Here is a 7,497-nt window from a genome sequence, read left to right on the forward strand (position 1 = left end):
GAAAGTCCATGAGACTCTTACCTCCAATTAACCATCAGTAAACTCGAAGTGAGACTGTGGCTCAAGTGGTAGATTGCTAGCCTTGAGCTGAAGAGTGCAGGGATAGCAGTCAGGCCCAGAGTTCAAGACCCATGACCAACAAAAAAGGGGGAAGGGGGAGGTTGGGAATGTGGCTTAGTGGTAGAGTGGTTACCTAACATGCATGAAACCTTGGGTTCATTTGCTTAGTACCACATAAACAGAAAAAGCTGGTGGTGCTAGCCCTGAGCAAAAGCAGTTCAGAGACAATGCCCAGGCCATGAGCTCAAGCCCCAGGACTGGAAAAAAAGAAAAAGTAAAATCCAAAAAGCGAACAACAACAAAAAGCCCACTTCAATTCCCACAAATCAGTCTAAGGAATTGTTTGCGGAAAATTCATCTCACTTCATTCAAGTTGAGCATTTAAATGCTAACTCATTCTGAAGCAAGATAGATTGGAGGAGGCAGTACAGAATGCACCTTGGAAAACAGGAGCTAGGAATTCAGATTTAAACAATGTATTAGCTTCATGAAAGGCTCATAGGCAATCACTGGTGGTTCACATCTGTAATCCTAGCCACTTGAGATCAGAGGATAGAAATTCCAAAGGTGGGGGGAGTTCTTGAGAGTCTTATCTCCAATTAATCACCAAAAAGCCAGAGGTGGAGTTGTGACTCAAGTGGTAAAGAACAGTGCTCAGACTCTGAGTTCAAGCTCCAGTATTGGCACCCCTGCCCTCCGCCCTCCCCCACACCCGCCAAAAAAAAAACAAGCACTGCTTCCTTTGTTTTAAGCATCAAACTCCTTCATTAAGTTGTAACTTATAGTAAAACAAGCAGCCATCTCTCTGATCTTGTCTGCTTGCCCAAATGATTACAATCCTCTGAGAAATGAGTAAGAAGGGCTGGGAAGGTGGCTCAGTGGTAAAGCTCTTGCCTTGCATGCCTGAGGCCCTGGGTTTGATTCCTCAGCACCACTTAAGCAAAAAGAAAAAAGCCAGAAGTGGCGCTGTGGACAGTGCCCAGGCCCAGAGTTCAGGCCCCACGACTGGACTCCCCCCCCCCAAAAAAAGAAATGAGTAAGAATATTTTAAAGCAAGAGAATTTTCCTGAAGAACAGAAATCATCTGATTAAATGACTCCTATGATCACAGAAGTGTTTGCAAAGATGAAAAAATTATCTAAGGAAGGACATGTGGCATCTGATAAAACCCAGCCTTCATTTTAAAGGGGAGACATTTGTGTCTCAGTGACTCACATTTCCTAAACTGGCCAGACTTGATACTCTCGGCCTAATTTATGATGTAAAATAAAAACAGTAAAACAAGCAAGAATGACTGAATAAGCTCAGGGCCCGTGGCTTACCCCTGTAATCTAACTGTTCAGGGAGCTGAGATTTGAGGATCAAGGTTTTAATCCAGCCTGGGCAGAAAAGTCCAAGAGACTTCCAGCAAAAATCTAGGAGCAGAGCTGTGGCTCAAGTAGTAGAATGCAGTTAGAGCCTTCAAATAAGCCCTTAATCTAGGATACTTGAAACAATAAGAAATCCCAGTCTAGTGCCAGTGCCAGTGGCTCATGTCTGTAATCCTAGCTACTCAGGAGGCTGCTATGTGAGGATCAAGGTATGAAGCCAGACCAGCAGGAAAGTTTGTGAGACTCTTATCTCCAATAAACTACCAAAAACCAGAAGTAGAGCTGTGGCTCAAATCATAGAGTACTAGTCTTGAACAAAAGAAACTCAGTTATAGTGCCCATGCCCAGGACTGGCACAAAAATAAAGAAAGAAAGAGGAAAAGAAAGAAAGAAAAAGAAAGAAAGAAAGAAAGAAAGAAAGAAAGAAAGAAAGAAAGAAAGAAAGAAAGAAAGAAAGAAAAAGAAATGGGCTGGGAAGGTGGCTCAGTGGTAAAATGCTTGCCTTGCATGCATGAGGCCCTGGGTTCGATTCCTCAGCACCACATAAGCAGAAAAGGCTGGAAGTGGTGCTATGGCTCAGGTGGTAGAGCTCTTGCCTTGAGCTGGAATGCTGAGGGACAGGGCCCAGGCCCAGAATTCAGGCCCCACGACCTACCAAAAAAAAAAGAAAGAAAAGAAAGAAAGGAAAGGGAAAGAAAGAAACTCTTGAATGCTTACCACCATATGAGTCTCCAGCTTCCAAGCACATATGCCTTCTTTTCTACCACTCATTCTTTGTTTACTTTACATATATTGTGCAGTATGTTTAGTTGTACTTAGTGGAGAGAAGATGGGAAAATACATCTACTTTATCTCTTTGCAGAAATGGACTTCATTGTCTTTAGTGGCTAAGTATATACTTGCATACAACTTACAGATCAGTGTCCTTTTGAAAGACAGGTTGTAGCTAGTTTTATGCTATAAAAATAATGAGGAGTAGACTGCTGTGCTATAACCCAGAATCCCATCACTTATAAGGCTGAGGCCAGTGGATCCAGAATTCAAGGCTAGCCTAGACCACATAGTGAGATCTTATCTAAAAATTAATCAATCAATCCAGACAGGCAAGATGCCACATGGCACTTATATCAGAAAGTTCAACACTAAGCTGAGCAACTATAAAGTGTTTTATTAGATTTTTTTTGGGGGGGTCTGGTCATGGGGACTGAACTCTGGGCCTGGGCACTGTCCCTCAGCTCTTCAGCTCAAGGCTAGCGTTCTACCACTTGAGCCACAGTGCCACTTCCGGCTTTTTTCTTTTTGCTTATGTGGTGCTGAGGAATCGAACCCAGGGCCTCAGGCATGGAAGGCAAGTACTCTACCACTAAGCCACCTTCCCAGCCCTAGAATATTTTTTTTCTGTCTTGTACATGTGTGTGCCAGTGTCAGGCTTGAACTCAGGGCACTGTCCTTCAGCATTTTTGCTCAAGACAGTACTCTACTACTTGAGCTACAACTCTATTTCTGGCTTTTTGGTGGTTAATTGGAGAGAAGGGTCTCAAGGACTTTTCTGTTGGGGATGGCTTTGAACTGAGATCCTCAGATCTCAGCCTCTTGAATAGCTAGGAATAAGTGGCTCTGGGCATTCTTTTCTTTTCTTTGTTTTTTATTGTTGTTGTTGTTCTTTTTTTTGTTGGTCGTGGGGCTTGAACTCTGGGCCTGAGCGCTGTCCCTCAGCTCTTCAGCTCAAGGCTAGCGCTCTACCACTTGAGTGCCATTTCCAGGTTTCTGGTGGTTTATTGGAGATAAGAGTTTCACTGACTTTCTTGCCCAGGCTGGCTTTGAACCGTGATCCTCAGATCTCAGCCTCCTGAGTAGCTAGGATTAAGCGTGAGCTACTGGCGCCCGGTTTTGGGCATTATTTTCTTAACTTTTTTTTTTTTTTTTTTTTTTACCAGTCCTGGGGTTTGAACTCAGGGCCCGGGCATGGTCACTGACCTTCTATTGCTCAAGGCTAGTGCTCTACCACTTGAGTCACATGTCACTTCTGGCATTTTCTATGTGGTACTGAGGAATCGAACCCAGGGCTTCATGCATGCTAGGCAAGCACTCTACCACTAAGCCACATTCCCAGCCCTATTTAAATTTTTTTTCTGAGATAAGGTCTTGCTATACAGTCTAGTTATATTTAAATAGAAGTGTGCTACTATCTGTAGGTGGGATGCTTGATTAAAAAGCAGAAACTGGGCTGGGAAGGTGGTTTAGTGGTAGAGCGCTTGCCTCACATGCATGAGGCCCTGGGTTTGATTCCTCAGCACCACATAAACATAAAAAGTCAGAAGTGGTGCTGTGGCTCAAGTGATAGTGTGTTATCCTTGAGCTGAAGAGCTGAAGGACAATGCTCAGGCCCAGAGTTCAAGCCCCATGACTGGCAAAACAAACAAACAAACAGAAACCTAGATTTAAAAAATAGGATACTATAAAGTGTTTTATTGGGGCTTGGAAGGTGGCTCAGTGGTAGAATGCTTGCCTCTTCATTCATGAGGCCCTGGGTTCAATTCCTCAACACCACATAAACAGAAAAGGCCAGAAGTGGGGCTATAGTTCAAGTGGTAGAGCGCTAGCCTTGAGCTGAAGAGCTGAGGGACAGCACCCAGGCCCAGAATTCAGGCCCCACCAACTGACAAAAAAAAAAAAAAAGTGTTTTATTAGGGGGCTGGGAAGGTGGCTCAGTGATAGAGTGCTTGCCTTGATGCCTGAGGCCCTGGGTTCGATTCCTCAGCACCACATAAACAGAAAAAGCTGGAAATGGTGCTGTGGCTCAAGTAGTAGAGTGCTAGCCTTGTGCTGAAGAGCTGAGGGACAATGCCCAGGCCCAGAGTTCAGGCCCCATGACCGACCAAAACAAAACAAAATGTTTTATTAGGGTATGTGAAGCATTTTGAACACAGATACTTTTGTAGATAATATTCTAGTATCAATTATACATTTCTTGTGCATAACAATATTTTCATCATGATTTTATGGAAGGAGAATATCTTTGTTTACAATGAATAGGACATAGTGGTACAAGCCTATAATTCTAGCACTTGAAAGGCAGAGAGAGAAAGATTGCAAGTTTGAGACCAGCCTGAGGTATATAACATGAACCTGTCTCAAAAACAAAAGAAAAAAACAAGTATTATGTGTGCATACTAAATGATAAAGACTATTAATAAACAACAATTAGATAAGAAACATTCATATAGTGCTACAAATTTTTATGCATCAATAAACTATCAAGCTGCTGATTAAAAAAATTGTTTTTGCAGTGCTGGGGTAATCCCAGGTCTTTTTGCATATTAGATGAACACTACCACTGAGCTATGTCATTTGCCCTAAATTCTGTTTTATTTATTTATTTACTTATTTATTTATTGTATTGGGTTGAATTCAGGGCCTCAGGCTTGCTAGATGGATGTCCTACCACTTGAGCCATACTAGCAGTTCAGTTCTCTTCTCTTTTCCTCTCCTCTCCTTTCTTCTTCCTCTCCTCTTTTTTCTCTTCTTTCTTCTTTTTTTTTTGTTGTTGGTCTTAGGGCCTGAATTCTGGGCCTGGGCGCTGTCCCTCAGCTCTTCAGCTATAGCCTAGTACTCTACCACTTGAGCCTCAGCCCCACTTCCGGCTTTTTCTGCTTATGTGGTGCTGAGGAATCGAATAGAGGGCCTCATGCAAGCAAGGGAAGCACTCTACCACTGAGCAACCTTCCCAGTCCCTTCTCTTCTTTCTTCTTTCTCCCTCCCCTCCCTTCCCTTCCCGCCCCCCCCCCCCAGCTTGTCTGTCTTAAACTCAGGGCCTGGGTACTGTCCCTAAGCTTTTCTGCTCAAGGCTAGTGCTCTACCACTTTGAGCCACTGGAGATAAGAGTCTCAAAGACTTTCCTACCTGGGCTGGCTTGGAACTGTGATTCCCAGATCTCAGCCTCCTGATAGCTAGGATTACAGGTGTGAGCACCAGTGCCCCACTAAACTCTTTTTCTTTTAGTTTGGAAAAGTTGTCATGTAGCACCCCTATTCTCAACTGCATTCCTTGAACCTCCTACCTCTTCTGGCTTACAGGCATGAATCACCACATTACCTTGTTTGTTGAGATAGGTTGAGATAGAACTTTCTTCTTTCTGATCTCTGTCAGCTGAATAGTTCAGATTTCAGGCATGTATAACACTGCACCCTGGCCCCCAAGTTGCTGTGTAGCAACTTTAAGATAATGTAAGAATGTCAAGATGAAACAATAGATGAATCTTGAATAAGATTTGGTATTTTCTATAGAAAATAACACAGCCAGCATGGAACATTCTCTCCCTCTCTCCAACTCCCCCCTCCCTTCCCCCTTGCCCCCATTGGTCTGGGGCTTAAACTATGGGCTTCACCTGCTTGCTGTTGACTGGCACTGTACCAGTAGGACTGCAGCTTGCTTTCCTTCTCTTCTCTTCCCTTCCCTTCCCCCCCCTCCTTCCCTTCCCCCCTCCCTCCCTCCCTTCCTCCTTCCTTCCTTTCTTTCTTATAATCCTCCTGTATCAATCAGCCTGTCAAATGCTAGGATTACAAATTTACCTCACCACTCCTAATTTCCATTATTATTGTTATTATTTAACTCCTTAGTAGCATTTGTAACCTAAAAGGTTAGACCTTGAGGGGCTGGGAAGTTGGCTCAGTGGTAGAGTGCTTGCCTTGCATGCTTGAGGCGCTGGGTTCGATTCCTCAGCACCACATAAGCAAAAAGAAAAACGCCGGAAGTGGCACTGTGGCTCAAGTAGTAGAGTTCTAGCCTTGAGCTGAAGAGCTGAGGGACAGCACTCAGGCCCAGAGTTCAGGCCCACGACTGGACCCAAAAAAAAAAAAAAAAAGGTTAGACCTTGACTGCTTCCTCCTAAGAGACTTTGGAAAATAAAAGGCTACTCTTTGACTTCTTCCTCCTGAGACTTTGGGAAATCCTCATAACATCCACTGATAATCCTAAAGAAAACACCTAAAGTAGGTGTTAACTGCTGATTAAGTTCACCCCACAACCACTTGCTTTTACCCTAACACTCAAATGCAACTAAACAGTTGGTCCTTGTGGTTTTGGCTTAGCATTTCCTCTGATTTCTTAGTTTCTGGGCTATTTTTAGGCAGTTTTGAATGAGACAGAATCTTTTTTCTGAAAATGGCCTCACCTTGAACCTGGATTTGAACTAGCCTGAGGGCAAGATCCACTTTGTTATCTTGGTGTTGGTGTTAATTTTTGTCACAGTTCTTGGCATGCATTTTTTTTTTTTGGTATAAAAATAGTATTTAGAGCCAAATATCTTCTGTAACCTACAAAAAAATTTCCAGTACAGCAGGAAATGTTTTGAGTGTTCCTGATGCTATCTTGCTTCTTGAGTAGGGTTGTTTTAAAATTCAATGTTTTAAATATATTGTCTTTTTATTTTTAGCCAGCGGCCTGTAAACTCTCTGAGCTTAAGGAGCCATATAGTTCATTGAAGCAGGAAGAACTGTGTTGTTCCGGATTTCAAAACATCAACAGGCCAATTAAAAGCAGTCTCTTATCAATTATTATTAAAGACTAATTTAGACCGGAATTAAAACCTGTCCAGTCCCAAAGTAGAGCTGGGTGATCAGCCCCCTCCATAAACACCCATTTACATTCCGGCCTCACAAAGAAAACGGCCGATCCTTAGCCTTTATCCACTTGCCAGGTTGATAATGATGTTAAGCTGGCATTCCTCGCAGCTGCTGCGTGAAAATCACTCGCCTTGTTTTGCTGCGAGAGCAGACAAGGAGCACATGAGAATGAAGTTGCCAGTGCAGGGCCATCGGTCAATGACACCGGTGTTACCCCCACCCCCCCGCCCGGACCCCGCGCCCTCGCCCCGCAAACTGGAGATTCGGAGACCTGCCGGGCCCGACATGATGGACTTATTCTCCCCAGCAGAGGAGGTTCACGCACTGGAAATCTGACATATGTGCATGGTTGGGGTAAACGTCAGGCCGTTCTTCACGGTCTGCGCAAACCATGGACCGCCGCCCCGCAGCGAGCCTCAAGCGAGGCCCCCACCCCGCGGTGC

Source organism: Dipodomys ordii, unplaced genomic scaffold (genome assembly GCF_000151885.1).
Source record: "Dipodomys ordii isolate 6190 unplaced genomic scaffold, Dord_2.0 Scaffold196, whole genome shotgun sequence".
Classification (NCBI taxonomy): Eukaryota; Metazoa; Chordata; class Mammalia; order Rodentia; family Heteromyidae; genus Dipodomys; species Dipodomys ordii.